Source organism: Prionailurus bengalensis, chromosome E3 (assembly GCF_016509475.1).
Source record: "Prionailurus bengalensis isolate Pbe53 chromosome E3, Fcat_Pben_1.1_paternal_pri, whole genome shotgun sequence".
NCBI lineage: Eukaryota > Metazoa > Chordata > Mammalia > Carnivora > Felidae > Prionailurus > Prionailurus bengalensis.
This window is the reverse complement of record NC_057357.1, coordinates 27,338,574-27,357,308: the sequence shown is the minus strand read 5'-3', so window position 1 is coordinate 27,357,308 and position 18,735 is coordinate 27,338,574. Positions and strand designations below refer to the sequence as shown.

At 41.9% G+C, this 18,735-nt stretch overlaps 1 long non-coding RNA gene across 1 annotated transcript in view; it reads right to left on the bottom strand.

Moving 5' to 3' along the window:
• Positions 1-18,735, bottom strand: part of LOC122471623 — a 231,287-nt gene that overhangs the window by 119,986 nt on the left and 92,566 nt on the right. Inside the window, exon 2 of the long non-coding RNA XR_006294221.1 lies at positions 13,005-13,295. This is a non-coding gene — a long non-coding RNA (uncharacterized LOC122471623). The remainder of the gene's footprint in view (positions 1-13,004; positions 13,296-18,735) is intronic.

The following is an 18,735-nucleotide window of genomic DNA, read 5'->3' as shown; positions in this document are numbered from 1 at the left end:
CAGGGTCGCAGGAATTTCCCACTGAAATGTAAACGGACAAAGGAAAGGCTTCATCTTAAATGTCAGCTGATAGACCAGTTATCACTCAGCACCCTCAGCAGGGATTCTTTGAAATAGGACTTTACAGACACTCTGGAGGGAGAAGGGAAAGGAAGGCACATAAGGTGATAGCAGAGAGAGAAAAGGGTGCCTAATTTCTGCTTTTAATTTTTCCTGGGGCAGTTTTCATACATTTCCCTGTCAAATCTGGGCTTGTGAGACACTTAGAAGAATGATGGCGGCTTCAGTGAAGAGAGACCCTATGTGCCAGACTCTAGACAAGGCACTCAGGAGTGTGATTTTATTTAATCCCAGCTCCCCCTGTGCCCTACCTGTGTGGCCTTGGGCAAGTTACAGCAGCTCAAGGAGATGTCATTTCTTTTTTTCAGCTGAAATACCCAACGATAATGGGCTAACACGTATTTACTATATACTGGGCATGTTTTTACATGTATTAACTAATTTAAGCTTTATAATATCCCTATAAGTAATATTATTTCTATTTTACGAATGAGACTACTGAGGTTCAGAGAGGTTAAGTAATTTGCCCAAGGTCACATGGCTAGTAACTGAGAGCCCAGATTTGAACATAGATAAAGGCCAAGCTCTTGGTTTCTATATTGCCTCCTAACACTGAACTTATCAAACAGTGGATGCTCAGGAACATAAACTGTTAATGCTATTTCTCTAGGCTATTAAGGTGTTAATAATAGAGGAAAATTTTTTCATCAACACTATCATTATTAGAAGTTTCAACAAAGCTATATTCAAAGGTATTCTAAAGGTATTTAATTTGGAAAATAAAAATAAGAGAACAAACTATCATGTGCTATCTACATCGGTAACACTTGGAGGATTTTAAAGCAAGCAATAGAAACCTATCCTAACACAGTCAAGAAAGAATGAATTAGTTATTGAAAGGATACTTGAAAGGTCATAGAAATGAACGGGAGAGCTAAATATCTATATGCTAATATATAGACATGGATGGATATATTAATCAAAAATGGGATTAAGATGGGTAACTCCTTTCATAATGTATATATATTATCAATGTATTTACCATATTCATGATGTATGCTTTAAAGATCTTATAATTTCATCAGAGGGACAGAAGCAGAAACTCATCAACAGTCTCAAATATAAATGACTTTGCTTCAATCACCTCCCACCCCGTGTCTTGGCTCAAGATTCAGATTGCCATGAGAGAACTCAGATTGCAAAGCGTGGGCCACTGACTCAGCCTTGTAGCCAGGGGGCAGAGTTCAGAGCCCATGCAACACAGGGAAAGGGTAGTTCCCCAAAGGAAGTGACACAGAGCAAACAAAATAGCCAATGACAAAATACAACTACTCCTGTAACACCAAGACTCCTTCTAAGAATGACAGGACTTCATGGGAGGAGAGGTTCCCATCTAAATTTCAGATCATCGGAAGAGCTTCCAGACAGTCAGAAAGGGCTCAAATCACAGCCCTGTTATACTCCGTCAAGAGTCTGAAGTGCCTCAGACCCTCCTTGAGATTCAAGGCCAGAGCTGGCGAAGGACCTTCAAGGTACTTAAGCAGCTTCCCAAGGTGCGGCACCCAGAAGAAAATGCTAACTGGATTTATGGGGCACGTTATTGATAAACCCAATGACCATGTGTCATAATCAGTATGCCGATGGAGAAGCAAATGGCACTAAAGGCTTTGTATTAACCAGACAGACCCTGAGCGTGATTTACATGTTGAGTGCAAACTGCTCCCAGGGGTACCCAATATGACAGGTCTAAACTGCCTCTTCTGCCTTTGCTTCTTGACTCCTTCCTCCATGTCTGAAAGGATTCAGTAGGCAGCATGACCTTTACAATGTCATCATTGCCTGTTACATCTGTGCCTGGAACTGGACATAGAGATGTACAAATAAACCACACCCATGACTATTGCCTTTGAGATGGGACACAGCCACTGTTGGACATTGTTAAAACACTCTGGACGGAGGTATCATTTCCCCTGCCATTTCGTGAGAGCTGCTTTGATGATACAAGATTATAACATTTATTCATGTTTATCCTTCTAATACATATTAATACCCATTAACAAACAGATCATTTGCTAGAGAGTTATGACTACAAAAAATGTGTAAGATGTAATTCGCACCTTCAAGTTTCTCATAGCCTAGTGGAGATCCAGCTTATTACAAAATGTACCAAAATGGGAGTGAAAAAATCCTTGGTTCTTATCCCATTCACACCACTTATCTATCTACTCAGACTCAAGCATATCATTTACCCTTGGGTTTTTTTTTTATGTTTATTCATTTAATTTAAGAGAGAGAGAGAGAGTGAGAGAGAGAGAGCAAATGAGAGAGGGATGGAGAGAGAGGGAGAGAGAGAGAATCCCAAGCAGGCTCCGTTGTCAGCACAGAACTTTACACGGGGCTTGAACTCACGGATCATGAGATCATGACATGACACAGATCATGAGATCATCTAATCAGGGGTTGGATGCTTAAATAAGTCAGTCAGAGAAAGACAGATATCATACGTTTTCACTCATATGTGGATCTTGAGAAACTTAACAGAAGACCATGAGGGAAGGGTAGGGGGAATAAAATAGTTACAAACAGAGAGGGGGGGGGAGCAAACATAAGAGACTCTTAAATACAGAGAACAAAGTAAGGGTTGATGGGGGTGGGGGAAAGTGGGTGATGGGCATTGAGGAGGGCACTTGTTGGGATGAGCACTGGATGTTGTATGTAAGCCAATTGGACAATAAATTATATATATATATATATATATATATATATATATATATATATATAAAGAGTTGGATGCTTAGCCAACTGAGCCACCCAGGTGCCCGTCATTTACCTTTGTTAATCCCCACTTTCCTCATCTAAAAGATACCACTAATAGTAAGTCTATACTTGTACCAAAAGGCCATTCAGAAGCTCCAACAATGGAAAGCACACAAAATCGTGTGATTCAGAAGCTCCAACAATGGAGAGCACACAAAATCGTGTGATTCTCTGCACTCTATAAATTCAGAATGATTCTCACATTCATGTTCATTATCACACATTTCTTGAGCATCAATTATTTGCAGACTCATGCCAAAGACTTGAGATTTGAATCCACTGTAGTCCTTTAGCCTTCAAATAAATCTATTCCTATTTTTGTTAGTTAGGTAGGGCTGTATAACAAAACACACTACACACTGGCTGGCTTTCCCACAGCTCAGGGGGCTGGAAGTCCAGGTGCTGGCATGGTTGGTTTCTGGTGGAACCTCTAGCCTTGGCTTGCAGATGGCACCTTCTTTCTATGTCCTCACATGGTCTTTTCTCTGTGCACACAAACTCTTGGTGTCTCTTCCTCTTATTACAAGGACAGCAGTCTGTTGGATTAGGGCTCCACCCTTAAAGATCTCATTCAATTTTACCTCTTCAAAGGCCTTATCTCCAACTACTTTGGGGTTAGGGTTTCAACCTATGAATTTTGAGGGGACACAATTCAGTTCTCGACACTACTTAAATTGACTAAATTAAGTATTATGACAGAACAGGGAGTTGAAGGGGAAGGGACCTTCAACTTTGCCAAGGCAGCAGCTCAACATTGACATCAGAACTCAGAATTTCTCTGCACACCACAGCCCTGCCCTCTCCCACAGCGTGGGCTTCATCCCCATCCTTCATCCCCATCCCACATCGTCTCACTGATGTGCCTGCCACCAGAAACCAGGGCAGTGAGCCTCTTTAAACCCAGCACAGTGAAGGAGAAAAACTGGATTTCTTTTCCCAGAAGCCCTCATCAAGGCCCTCCTAGCGTTTCATTGGCCCAGACTGGCATGGGCCAGCCCATCCCTGAGCCAATCACTAAGGAGGGAAATGGACTAACCACAACTGGCTTGGATAAAACCACCTGAAGTCAGATGGATTATGTGGAGTTAACTGTGCTTCCTTTCCTCAAGTTTATATTCTAAAGAAAGAAAGGCTAAAGTGTCATCTAAAAGGGGATTCTAGAAAGGTAGATTTTTCTTTTCAATTTTTCTTAACATGTATGCCCACTCTGTGTGTCCATCTGGCCAAAAAAGACAAAGTTTGGAAGTGGATTTCAAATGAAGAGATGGTTTCATGGGGAAATGAGGCAGCTACATGACAAACTTTTCACCTCTTCACTAGGGGGAGAAAGAAACTCCTTTCTGATCACCTATATGCCAGTCATTGTGTGTGTTACTAGTTCATGATCTTCTTTTATGCTCATACCATACCGAGAACACTGGTAGGATGAACATTACTCCCCCTAAAGCCAAAGCAGAGGCCCAGAAATTCAAAAAAGTGTTCAAGGTCACACAGCTAATGGTGGAATCAGAAGCAGAACACAGGTGTGTCTGGCTCCACATCCATATTATTTGCAGAACATCATGACAGACTCTTAAAGACAGGTGAAGACTTTCCTGATTTTCTCCCTTTTATAATAGCTACAACAACAGTAATAAGTACCATTTACTGAGCACTCACTACGTGCCAGGGATTGTACAGGATATTAAAACATTACAGCGACAACAACAAAAATGTATGTAGGACTTAAATACACCTCCCCACAAAAATGAATGCACTGAAGCTTCATGGAGAAAAGCTCCTATAAAGACCATTTTAAAAGACCTGAATAGATTAAGACAAACACCAAGTTCACAAATAGGATAACTTAACATTGTAAGCATATTAATTTCCACCCATCATTAAACCGTGGACTTAATGCAGTTCTATTCAAATGTCCAGCAGAGTTTTTTGAGGAATTTGAAAAACCGATTCTAAAACATATACAGAAATATAAAAGGCATGAATATGTAAGGTAATTTTGAAAAAAAAACAGGAATAGTAGTAGGATTCATTTTACTGAATACTAAAACCTATTACTAAGTCACAGTAATTCTTTTTTAAGTGTGGTGTAGTCTTAGGAACAGATAAATAAATCAATGAAGCATCACAGAGATTCCAGAAACAGTCCTACATGTATAGGAGACTTGGCATTATACCCAATTGGGAAAGATTGAATTGTGTGGTAGATTTTGTTGGGGAAATTGATTCCCTGTATGGGAAAAATAAAATTGGATTCCTTCCTTCACACCTGAATGCAAAAGATAGTTTTCACTCTTATGTGGATCCTGAGAAACTTAACAGAAACCCATGGAGGAGGGGAAGGAAAAAAAAAAGAGGTTAGAGTGGGAGAGCATAAGAAACTCTTAAAAACTGAGAACAAACTGAGGGTTGAAGGGGGTTGGGAGGGAGGGGAGGGTGAGTGATGGGTATTGAAGAGGGCATTTTTTGGGATGAGCACTGGGTGTGGTATGGGAACCAAGTTGACAATAAATTTCATATAAAAAAAGAAGAAAATGGAAGAAATATCTTTGTGACTTTACAATTGTACAGATTTTAAAGCAAGATCTAAAAAGAGCCAGCTATAAGGGGGAAATGTGAAGTGTTCAACTGCATTAACATTGCGATTTCTGCCCAGAAAAGGACGTAATCTACACACTGAACACTTCCGTGGACCACGAGAGTGTACAATGTCTAAAACTTTGCTGGTGTTGAAATCTACAGAAACCTCTACAACACAGCAGGAAAAAATCAGGAAACCCAATAGAAAAAAGGGTAAAGTCTATGAAAAGAAAATTAATAGAAGAGGAAACACTAATGGCTAACAAGTATATGAAGAGATACTCAACTTCATTAGTAATCAGAGAAAAGCAAATTAAACCAACAATGATACCACTTTACATCCATCGTATTGGCAAAAATTACAAAGTCAGAGAACATCAAGGGCTAGGGAGAAGTGTAAACTAAGCAGCCATTCCAAGCAGCAATCTCTCAGTACTCAGGGCAATTAACTGTTCATCTACCCAACAATCCCCGTGGGTGGATATGTGCCTCAGAGAAACTCTTACACAAAACCACAAGGATGCATGCGTGAGACTGTTCACCATAGTTTTCCTTGTGACAGTAAAGACTTTGAAAGTGTTCTTTCATCACTAAGGGAATGGATAAGCAAATCATAGTCTATGCATATGTTGACCCCCCAGGCCACAGTCAGAATGTACTGAATTAGATTTACATACAACATGAGGAGATGTCAAAAATACAGTGTTGAGTGGGAAAAAGTGAGGTTTGAGGTAACCTTTAAACCCATAAGTGGGTTTTACCATTTATGTAAATTAGTCAAAGCCAACTCTACATATTTTATCAATTATATACATAATTGTAAATTAACATATGAAAGGAGAACTACAGAAATCTCCATTCCATATGCTAGAAGAAACACTCGTGGTATGGGAGGAGCAAAAGAAAGAATGGGAGAAGGAGAACATAACGAAAGGAAAGAAAATCGTGGTGAACTCGCTCTGACCAGCAAATCTGAATATATCTACTCTGTGTCCCTGAAGTACCTACCTTGCTCACCAAAAATGAGCACTGTCACATTTAATGCTCAGAAAAAAAACCATGAATGTAAGTATTGATGTCGGTCCTATTTTTGTTTTAAAAACAGAGAGGGTAGGGGCGCCTGGGTGGCGCAGTCAGTTAAGCATCCGACTTCAGCCAGGTCACGATCTCGCGGTCCGTGAGTTCGAGCCCCGCGTCAGGCTCTGGGCTGATGGCTCAGAGCCTGGAGCCTGTTTCCGATTCTGTGTCTCCCTCTCTCTCTGCCCCTCCCCCATTCATGCTCTGTCTCTCTCTGTCCCAAAAATAAATAAAAAACGTTGAAAAAAAAATAAAAAAAAAAAAAACAGAGAGGGTAGGCAGCTTTTCCCAGGCCGTGGAGCAAATCAGTGGAAGGTCAGAGATCTGAAACAGGCCGTGTGCCTCCGGTTCCTCACACTTAGCATCACTGTCTACCACTCGTGTTCAGAGAACTTCAGTGAAGTTCCATGTGGTAGTGCGTAACAAAGTACGAGTCTATTAATTCCCTTGCAGCTGAGCTTTCTTAGTTTCTAAGATGTCCACTAATACAGGCTTATTTTTAGTGGACTAATAACACCTGACCAAGCAAAACAACTTCAGCTCAACAATTTCACAGCTTCTCCTGAAAAACAAACCCTAAACAAAAACTGTTTCTTGCGGCCCGTCTTTCTGCATGATGCAGCAACTTGTACTGTAGACCATCTTTTCCCAAATAAGTTGCATAAGATTTTCAGTGCCAAGTGTACAGTTATATAAGAGTCAAAATCTATAGAAACTCAATATGCCATTTTGCTTCACCGTAACGAAAGCTCCCAACAGCAAATTTGCTTTCTGAAATTATGTTATAGCAAAAAAACGCAGTCTTGAAAGTTCCAGAGAACCAAATACTGGTAGCCTTAGATAATGCCTGGCACATTGTCTGTGTTTGTTAAATGTTAAGTGGATGGGTAAAATCGATGGTTAGGTGGGTGGAGGATGAATGGGTAGATGGATGTGTGTGTGTGGGTGGGTGGATGGATGGATGGATGGATGGATGTGTAGATGGATGAATGGCTAGATGGATGGGTGGTTGGTGGGTGGATGGATGGATGTGTGGGTGGGTGGGTGGATGGATGGATGGATGTGTGGGTGGGTGGGTGGGTGGAGGATGAATGGGTAGATGGATGTGTGGGTGGGCGGGTGGATGGATGGATGGATGGATGTGTGGGTGGGTGGGTGGATGGATGAATGGCTAGATGGATGGGTGGTTGGTGGGTGGATGGATGGATCAGTGGATAGATGGATGGATGGGTGGGTGGATGGATGGATGGCTGGTGGGTAAGTGAGTGGGTAAATTATATGCATTCTTGACTTCATGGCTGGGATTTTTAGCTAATGACATAACCTACATGCTTCCATGAGTACATGAGGGTGACGACATATTTCGCCCCTCCCCCAAAATGTCCTTGAAACTTTTAGTGCTATTTCCAGCTGCTATTTTCTCTTAACTTTCATGAAACTCATTAATCTGCCAATGACTACTGCAAAAGTACAAGAAGCCTGGAGGATGACAGCAGTGTGACTTAGTTCAAAAGCCAGCCTACGGACCCTGAAGACTTTGGAAATTGTTTCTTGTTCTTTCTTCCCCTGCATTTTTTTTTTTTTTTTTGCCTAGTCTTGGTGTTGGGAGAAAAGAGAAGAAAACTCATCATTAGCTTAACAGAATGTCAGTGCTTTCAAACAGAGAGAGCTACATCAGACCCTGGGCTCAGCTCTCATGTTCTTAGATGCCCTGAGAAATGTGTTTCCTTGAGGTGCCCTTTAGAGCTGTCGGTTCCATCTAACAAAGTCCTAGTCTCTGCCTCTAAATATCTAACTTGCTGCCTCCCTCCACACATTGAGCTTGCCTGCCTGCCACTGCAGTGCCCCTTACGCTGGGCAAAGTCACCAGAATTCCATTATGAAATATGCCCATGGTATAGACCGGGACTCAAGAGACCAGAGACTAAGAAGTGAAAAATTACAATTCGGATCCCTAAAACAATCATTTCAGTTTCCATAAAAGATTTCCCCACTGGAGCCATTTTCACTTGAGCTTTGTCCAGCACCATTAAGCAGTGTTCTGCCTGCTCACAAGTTATAAGGAGCTCAAGAACAGATTCAGTAACATACATGCAGCTCCCTTTCATAAAACGTCTGCACCGCTTTCTGCATGGTAATCCACCCTAATGGAGCCTTCATTAACCTATCTATATTGGATGAATGAACATCCCAAAGACCCCTCTCTTCAGCTTATAGAATATCTTTCCCAACTCTCAGTTGAAGCAGGACATTTCAGGATTATAGGATTATATTTTGTGAATGCTAGTTCCTGGCGTTGGGTAAGTCCCTTAACCATCCTAAGCCTAAATTTGCTCATGTGTAAAATGGAAAGAAAAATACTCGCCTTCCAGAGTTGTTGTGAAGATTTCTTCAGTCAGTCTATAGTTTTTGAGAACCTACTCCTCTAAGCAAGACTCTAGAGTGAGGGAGTACTGGGGTCCAAAGATAACACATGAGTGTTGAGAGGTCAGGGAGTTCACAGGTGAGAGAGAGAGACACAAGCCAATAACTACAACGTAGTAAGTGCTAGTGTAGGAAGTAAGAAAACTGGATTTGGAGTCATTCTGTCCTGGGTTGAAATCCTGTTTCCACCACTTCCTCATTGCATGACACTGGGAAACTACTTAAACTTTCCCAACCTCATCTTATCAATGGAGATAATGATACCTCTGTCCTGATTCTATAAGGATAATATAGATATATTATAAGGATAATACAGTATAAATTAGCTATACTGGTAAAACACCTAGCATAGTGTCAAGACCATAAAAAGTATTAAATAGAAGAATACATTAAGTGTTATGGGAAACTCACAAGATGGACTGAGCACACATGAATGTGCCAAGCACAGTGTCTAATATGCAAAAGGCACATTACAAACGTTAGCCTGTATCGCTGTCTACATCAACTCTCCCATTCAAATAAGGTGATTGCTTAATTTGAGCAAGACAAAGAAAGAACTAGAAATGGACCCAAGATCTTAGAGATGCAAGGCTGGGAGAAGATACCAGTGGCCGGCTGCCAGGAAATCTCATTCTGAATTCTCTAGGGCACAGATAAGCACAACTGCATTCACAAGGAACTACTGAGCCCCTGGGGTAGAGCAGGGGGAGGACAGGGCATAGCACAAATCCCATATCCACAGAGTATGAATATGGGGACAACCATGAGTAATTCTAGCAATGACAATTCTTGGAAACACAAGAGATATGCTGGCCAAGGCCCTCTGATGAGCTGTGGCCTGGAGCAGGTGCACCTACCTGAAGACAGTCCATTATACAATGGTGACCACTGAGAACACGAGAGAAAATAGGGCTGATCTATTATTGTAGACATGGGTAATGTTGCTGTTGCACATGCTCTCCTACATATGAGACTTTACTGAACGTTATAAAACACAAGTGTTTAAGACTCTTTTGGAGGCAAGTGGCCAACAAAACGGACTTAAGCAAAAAATTAAAATTGATTAGCTTGCCTAATTGATGAGTAAAACTTCAGGCATAATTAGACTCAAGAATTCAAGTGATCTCATCAGGAATCTGTCTTCCTCCACTTCTTGGCTGTCTTTCTCTGTCCTGTCTTCCTTCGAGAGTACTCTTCCCATGGAGAGGGAAGATAACCATAAGCAGGTTTATATCTCGTTCTTTAACGAATTCCAATCAAGAAAGTTCTCATTTCCAGTAGTCGTAGTACAAGTCCCAGGATTCTCACTGGCTCTGATTGGTCCACCTTGAGCAAGGATGTTTTGATTGGCCAGGTCTGGGTCATACGCCTCTCGTCGCAGTAGGAATAGAGCTAGCCTATGTGAGCCACCTGCCCTCAAAGGAAAATAGAGATGTTATTACTCTAAGGGTCACAAATTTGTGAACAGGTAAAAACTCCAGATATTGACTACATTTTCCTGCTGTTCTTTTTCTAGGCATCCATAGAACATCTGCAAATATAGGCAGAAGTTAACCAATCTCCTAAGATGTCAGTGGGGGAAAATAGACGAACAGACTCAGAAATGTCATCACGGCAGTTAATTGTGTGAAATTTATCACCCCGATTGATCACACAGCATTTAGCTTTAAGAACACCAAGCCTCCAAATTGCTAGGTTTTTTTTTTTTTTACGACTGTGAGGCAAGGTTTACCAAAACTAGCAGATATGACTGTGACTTACAAAATGAGAAAAGTAAACAAGAAACACAATTTGATATGATTTAATAAAAGATTTGTTTCCACCACTTCTCCTGGGAACCTCGGCACATTTTCTTTTTAGAGACAGTTATTATCTCTACCTTTATTGAACAAAGGCATCGGAACCCAGCTGGTGAAGATCTGTAAAGAAAATCATTCTTTTATTAATAAGGCTGTTATTAGCAAGGGAAAAAATCCATGTTTGGGGGTTTGCACTGAAGTTACAGGCCATTTCAAAGAAATATGGCTGACTACCACCAACATTATTTCAGGCAATTTCATGATCAAATGTCCTATTAGGTTGTTTAAAATTTTTATAGAGACTGTAAATCAGAACTATTTTCTATTTGCCCTAAATATTTAGGTGCAACAGGGAAAGCAGATCAAATTAAAGGGTATTGTGCACATTTTTTACTGGGATCTCCCAGGAATATAAATCATTCCACTTGCAGTCTGGAGTTCCTGGGTAAACATGTTGGTGAGAACAACATTCGATGCTCCTCCAGTGCTCTCACTGAAAGGATGATCTGGACATTAAAACAATAAAAAATAAAAAATAAATGGAGCATCTGGGTGGCTCAGTTGGTTAAGCATCAACTTTGGCTCAGGTTATGATCTCCCGGTTTGTGAGTTCAAGTCCCGCATAGGGCTCTCTGCTGACAACTCAGAGCCTGGAGCCTGCTTCAGTTTCTGGGTCTCCCTCTCTCTCTGCCCTTCCCCTGCTCCTGCTCTGTCTTTCTCTGTCTCAAAAATAAAACATTAAAAAAAAATTTTTTAATAAATAAATAAATAAATGGATGATCTGGGTAAGAACAGCAGTAAGTACCAGGTTCTTCCCCATCTTCAATTTTTTTTTTTTTTGTCAAGATTCAAAGGATACTACTCAAACTCTCCCCAGAGATCCTAGAGGAATAAGTTTTGAACTACTTTATTCCATTGGTTCAGCCCTGAACAATACCATGGGACAAGAATCAGAGGAAGATAGGGGGGGCAGACAGAGATCAGTAGACATGCTGGAAGAAATCATTCTTTTTTTTTAGAAACAGAGAGTCAATATCCATCAAATGTTAAGTTGCATATCCTTTGATCTAGCAATTTCTGCTTAGAGATTTAACCTACTGATATACTCACACATGTGTATAAAGATAGATGTTCCAGGGTACTTAATGCAGCCTTGGTTATGGTAGCAAAAGATTGGACATAATCCAAATGTCTTTCAATATGGCTCTGATTAAATAAATTACAGCACAGCCTCACAGCGGAAAACAATGTAGCCATTAAACACAATGAAATGGGCCTCGCTGAACTGAAATGGCACCACCTCTAAGATACAGTGTTAAACAGAAGAGAAGGGAGATACAGAGGAACAAGTGTAGTGGAATGCCATTTTGTATTAAAAACATTTTTTTTTAACCTTTATTCATTTTTGAGAGATGGAGAGAGACAGGCAGACACAGAATCGGAAGCAGGCTCCAGGCTCTGAGCTGTCAGCACAGAGCCCGACGCGGGCCTCGAACCCATGAACAGTGATATCATGACTTGGGCCGAAGTTGGACGTTTAACCAACTGAGCCACCCAGGCGCCCGCATTTTGTATTTTTTTAATGTAAGAAAATATTTGGTTCTGTATGTTAACTCAACCAGAATTAAAATAAAAACTTAACACTAAAAAAACCAAAATATTTGTTTGTGCACACACAGAATATCTCTGAAAAGAAACCCAGGATTTGCCTCTTGGGAAGGGCCACCCTTATGTTCACTGTTATATCTTTCAGTACTCCTTTTTGAAGTTTTTACTATGTATGCATATGTAATTTTTTAAGTAAAAATTTAGACAAGGGGCGTTCAGTTGGTTAAGCATCTGACTTTGGCTCAGGTCATGATCTCACTGCTCGTGGGTTCAAGGCCCGCATCGGGTTCTGTGCTGACAGTTTGCAGCTCGGAGCCTGGAGCCTGCTTCGGATTCTGTCTCTGTCTCTCTGCCCTGCCCTGCTCAAGGTCTGTCTGTCTGTCTCTCTTTCTCTCTCTCAAATATAAATAAACTTTAAAAAAATTATTTTTAAATTTAGACAAAAAGGATAATGGTGCTTTGCAATAAATCTAACAGGAAATAGAAAAGATTTCTTGAAAAAAATTACCAAAATACTCAGACATACATGAGATTTCTGAAAAAAGGGAGAAGTACCTCACTTCCTTGAATACTATGAAAGACAGACTTACTGTTTCCAACCTTTCACTCCCTGCATTACAGAATTAAACATCCTTGTACCTTTGACATTTTCTCACTGTGGGTAGAGTGTTCTTTCTGACCCGTGGTTGTCAGTCTTGGTCATGTGACTTGCTGTGGCCAGTAGTGTGAGTAGATGCAATAGAAGCAGAGGCTTTAAATGTGCCTCTGTGACTCTGCTTGATCTCTTGAACTTCTGCCATCGACCGTGAGAAGATCAAACCTTGCGTAGCCAATGGTCCCAGGATGAGGAGATACATACAACAGACCTGGGCCTGGAATCAAGCAAGCCGATCCAGCAGAGCCCCACAGAATCACAGCCTACATGCAGACCTGTGAGAAAAATCATTTTTGTGGTAAGCAAAGATTTGGGGGGGGGGGTGTATGTTACACAGTTTTATCACAGCCACATCTGACTGATACAGATGGGAAGACTAAATTACTTGCTTTGGCGCTTGCCCACCTCCTCTAGGAAATTGTTCCCGATTAACCCTACCACCACACAAGACTGTGATCTCTTCACAGCCACAGACAGATCCTTCACGACAGAAACTGTGTGTTATCACTCCCTGTGTCCCTAGACTTCTGCACAATGCCTGGCACGGGATTCTAAAAATTAAAAAAAAAAAAAAATCTTTCTCTGACCAACCTCTCTAAAGTACTTGCCTGCATCCAACAGTTAGTCAGCATCATATCACACAGACCATTAATCACAATCTGTAATCATCCTATTATTTTGTTATCTTGTCTCTCTCACTGGAACATGAACTCCCCGGAGGAAATGAATCAGTGAATTCCTTACTCTGATTTTTATAAGGCTTCAGACATCTGTTGTGCCACATTCTCCAAATTTCTTAGCCTACCCTTCAAGGCCTTGCAAAAGCTGGCCCCAAACTGTTCCCAGCCCTATCACCCAGTGTTTCCCTTAAGAAATACCATGCAGTCGGGGTGTCTGGGTGGCTCAGTCGGTTAAGCGTCCGACTTCAGCCAGGTCACGATCTCGCGGTCCGTGAGTTCGAGCCCCGCATCGGGCTCTGTGCTGACTGCTCAGAGCCTGGAGCCTGTTTCAGATTCTGTGTCTCCCTCTCTCTCTGACCCTCCCCCGTTCATGCTCTGTCTCTCTCTGTCTCAAAAATAAACAAACGTTAAAGAAAAAAATTTAAAGAAATACCATGCAGTCTTTTCGCCACCCACACTTTTTCTTCTTCTGAAACAGTATCCAAGATATTCCCTCTACAAATTCCCTCTGGTATGAGTACTCTTTCCTACCATTCCTGCTTATCTAAATCCCGACCATTGGTATTATTTGGGATTAGGTTCAGCTATGATTTCACCATAAAACTCAAAACACCAGTGGCCTAAAAAAGGCAAAAGTTTATCCCTTTTGCTTAATAAATTTAGAAGTAGTCAGAATAGGATTAGAAAGGCAATCTATGGCTTCAGAGGAATAGGATCCTCCTAAGTTATTGTTCTGCACTGGGTTCCTTCCATTCCTAAACTCCCTTCCTGCCCCAGAATGGCTGCTGGAGCTCCAGCTATTAACCTTCTCATTCTCGTCATCAGGGAACAAGAAATATGGAAGAAAAGCATCCTTCCTCCCTATAAAGGAATCTGCTCCCCCAGCCCAGGAATCATACACAACACAGTCACTTACATGTCACCCAACAAAACTTGGTTATGCAGACACACCTAGCTTCATGGGAAATTGTATTAACTACTTTGATACATCACAAACCACCATGTCCTAACACAGTAGCTTAAAACAATAAGCATTTACCCACCACATGATTCTATGTGTTGGTAATTTGGGCTCAGGTCAGCTAGGCGGTTTTTGTGGCCTTGGGTGAGTACTCATGTGCCTGTAGTTAGCTGTCTGGTTGGCTGGTCTAGGATGACCTCAGCTAGGAAAGTTTGTCCCTGCTCCAAACAGGCTCCTATCGTCCAGAAGGCTAACTCTGGCTTGGTCACATGATGGTCGGGCAGGATTCCACAAGGGTGAGTGGAGGTATGCAAGGCCTCTGGAGGCCTAGACTTGGGATTAGCACAATGTCACTTCCATTGCATTGTACTGAACATAGCAAATCACAAGCCTGGCTTGGATTCAAGAATGGGGAAAGACTCCATCACTAAACAGGAGGTGCTACCAAGTCACCCTGCAAAAGGATGTGCGTACAGGAAGGGAAATAATCGTGGCAAGTGTTGCAAGCAAGATTCCAAAGAAGTATTGTCTTTCTTGGGGGTGAGGGGGATGAGCCAGCTACAAATTAGGTATTCTGTTATGGAAGTAGAGGGGAATGGATATTGGGGAACAGCCTGCATTCTCTATGACACCAGCTTTAAAAGCCAAGTTCTAAATGCACTTCCTCCTCCTGGAAGCCTTCCTTGAACCACTGAGCTAGAATTCTGGCCACGAAAGACTATCACTTGTAAGTTTTATGACTCTCTCATAACTACCCATGGAGAGATGTTGGCCCGTGAGTATCTGCGGAGAGTGATAGGAGGTAAGCCCTTACCCGTCCTCTGAAGCCACCATGAGCTTGGACACCATCTTTGCTGAGATCCTAACATTTCTGTTGAAACAAGTACCTTTATTATTTGAAAGTAACAAATCTTTTGTTTAAATGGCAGGAGAATAAATTTGTTACTCTTGTTTTCAGCACACCCACAAGAGGAACAAAGAATCCACGTGACCCAAGGATAACAGGTCAAATACTAAAATCTAGAAGGAATCCCTTAGCACCCAGAACATAAATAGATACACACACTCCTCATCAGAAAGGGTGTTGGAACTAGTCCATGGATACGTTAGCATTTTCTTTCTCCCTCTCTAATTCTCTTTCCTCTCTTGATGACTGGAATATAAATCAGTAGCCTAGAGTCCTTCTGGTTAACAAGGTTCTCATTTGGGAGGTTGCAGCCTAGGAGGCTATTAAAAAGAGAAAGAAAAGCTCCTTCTATAAACATTTCCTGCCAGCTGCTGAGGGCTGGAGAGGAGGGGAGGGCACCAGGGTGACAGCACAGAACAGGACCATTAGGGGAAGAAAATCTGAAAAGCAGAGTAAGAAATCTTGGTCCAAGTCTCTGGCAGATGATCCATGAATAGAAGTCTAACACACAAAGAGAACCACCCCCCCGCCCCAGGCAAGACAGACAAGAGGAAAAGAGCCTTCTACCAATCCAAATGGGCCACCGCTGTCCAAAGCACAGCGGAAATCCCTGCAGGTGCCTGCAGAATGTTTTAGAGTAAAATACTTAGGCTTTAGAAGCTGGAGGAGGGGTGGCCTCAGGCCTCAGCATCCTCCACCAACTCCTACAATAATGATAATAAGAACTTGCATTTGATGGGTTATCATTGTGTGCCGGCACCACAATGAGTATCTTACGTGCATTAATTATCTCCACCAACCTCCGCCACAATGCCACCATGCTGGAGCTACTATTCTTGCCGTTTTATCCACAGGCCTGGTGACGCTCATAATTTGCCCAAGGTCATTTAAGAAGAGGAAGAGCCACGGTTCGATACCAGTTTCTCTGACTGCACAGGCCGTACTCTTGGACCTCTGCACCATCCTGCCCTTTTATACCATGACGGAGTGAAAGAGGATGTGACCCAGGGGAGGAAAGATGACCCAGGGGAGGTAAATGCTGGTGGAGACAGTCTTTTTCATTGAAGAACTCCTCAACTTTGAGAAAAGACATCTGAAAATGCACAAATAAGAATTAGGCAACAACAACAGTGGTAATAAATGGACTAATTATATTGTACCAGGCACTGTGCTATTTTATGGACAGTATCACTTCATCTTTAGCCATAAAAAAATTGATGCTCCCATTTTAGGGATGAGGAAACAGAGGCACAGAGAAGTCACATGGCCAGGATCTCACAGCCAAGGACCAGCAGAGCTAGAATTCAAAGGCAAGTCTGAGGCCAAAGAGCAAGCTCATTTCCAGCCCCAAGGTGTCTCCCCAAGCAAGTGGGCAATTCAGTCATTCACTGCTTCATTTTATCCTTCAAATATACATTAATATTCACTGCATTTAGACACTGTTTTAATTCCTGATATGGGAAAGGGGCCTAGAAAGAAAACCTTCCTGTTTCCATCTGACTAAAAAAGAACAATCGCTGAGATGAAGAAGGAGTAAGGAAGGCAGACGGTTCTCTGGAGGGGGAAGATGAAAAGTTCCTAAGATCCCAACATACGTAGTCCGCCCTGACATCCTTGATCAGGAAAAGCAGCTGGAGGATGGCTGACCCGGCAGTGGTTGAGGTGGGAGCTGGGACGGGGTTGGTCGGGGAGAATCCAGGGAAGAAGGGGCAAGAGTGGAATAAGGAGAAGGTTGGGGCCAGGATCATTTGTGGATGGCTGGGAGATGCTGGTCTCCAAGGCAGCAGGATGTGTCATGGTCACAGTGAGGGACACTAGCGTCACTGCCTGGATTCAAACCCAGCTCCCTTCTGTACTAGGTCTAGTTACCTTACAGTCCTTTCTCCCCTAAAGTAAGTAAGTAAGTGCCTGACAAGTACCTGACTCCATGTCTACTGCCTGGTGATTATGACCGTAACATATCTCCAGGGCTCTGCTAAACCTGGGATTGAAACCAGGAAGGGTGAGTCTATGGTAGCAATAGGAATAATTAACAACAATAACTTAATTTTGTCAGTATTAGTTATCTCCGCTGTGTAACAAATGACCCCCAAACTTAGTAACTTAGTAATATCTCACAGTTTATATTGCTCAGTTTAGCTTATCTGGGTGCCTCTGACTCAAGATTTCTCCTGAGATTGCAATTAAGCCATCAAACATCGCAGTCTCATTTGAGGATTCAACTGGGGGCAATCTCCTTCCCAAGCTTATTTCTGCGGTTATTGGCAGGCCTTGACCCCTTACCACATGGACCTCGCCACAGAACTGATTCATGATATGATAGCTGGCTTCCCTAGAAAGCCATCCTAGAAGTAGCACCTAAGACAGATGTAGTTTTTTTTTTATAACTTAATCGCAGAAGTGATAGCCCATTACTTCTGCCATATTCAATTCATTAGAAGTCTAGCCCACCCCAAAAGAGAGGATATTATACAAAAACATGAATACCAGGAGGTGAGGATAACTGGGGGCCACTGCCTGGGATGCCTGCCACATGTGTATTCAGTAAGGCCACAGAAACCTTCAGTCATCCTATCACCTCATCTCCCAACATGAGACCTGTTTTCTCACTGGAAATCATGGTGTAGATTGAGTTCTCCATCGTTCCCAAGAATATGCAATTAAGGTGGAAAAGTGGTTTTCAACCTTTTTGGTGACATAAACCTTTCCCCAAATAAAATCTTTCTCAATATGTGGATGGATAAACATACTGTCTAATATTATAATGTATATGGTATGTTATAACATGCTGTTTATATAAAACGGAATACTACTCAGTCCAAATTTTAAAACAGAAAAGAACTACTGATACACGCAACACACATGAACGGCCAAACCATTATTCTGAGAAGAATCCTTTTTTTTTTTCAACATATGAAATTTATTGTCAAATTGGTTTCCATACAACACCCAGTGCTCATCCCAAAAGGTGCCCTCCTCGATACCCATCACCCACCCTCCCCTCCCTCCCACCCCCCATCAACGCTCCGTTTGTTATTCTGGGAAGAATCCTACCACAGAAGTACATCCTGTATGACTGCATTTATAGGAAACTCCAGGAAAGAAAATATATTGTAATAGAAGTAGATCAGCATTTGCCTGGGACCAGGGCTGGGAATTAATGATTA